The sequence below is a fragment of the Lupinus angustifolius genome, chromosome LG03 (genome assembly GCF_001865875.1).
Source record: "Lupinus angustifolius cultivar Tanjil chromosome LG03, LupAngTanjil_v1.0, whole genome shotgun sequence".
NCBI classification, from domain to species: domain Eukaryota; kingdom Viridiplantae; phylum Streptophyta; class Magnoliopsida; order Fabales; family Fabaceae; genus Lupinus; species Lupinus angustifolius.
The window spans coordinates 18,620,019-18,620,406 of NC_032011.1; positions in this window are offsets into that span (position 1 = coordinate 18,620,019).

The window sequence follows — 388 nt, forward strand, 5'->3', positions numbered from 1 at the left end:
TGGCCTCACGGGATAAAGTATCCTTGGGGTTATCAGATTGGGAATCTAGGTCATCTACCTTTTTTATGGAGGTTAGGAAGGACTCAAGGTGAGGACTATCACCGACTGGGAAGCCTTTTTTTGATCGGAGACGATCAAGCCAATTACTTGGTACAGTTGACTTCTTTTTCTTCATATCTTCGTATAATAAATCTAGGGTTTTGATGCCCTCCATAGTTGTGGTGAAATTGGGGGTTTGTAAGTAACTCTATGACAGCTAATGTCTGGAACCAAAAGTGTTATATAGGTCGTATCAAAAGAAACATGAGAATGACATGCATGTAATTCAATGGTTGCTAACTACCGAGTGGATAACATCCACACAACCTAATACCGTGTTTCCAAATTC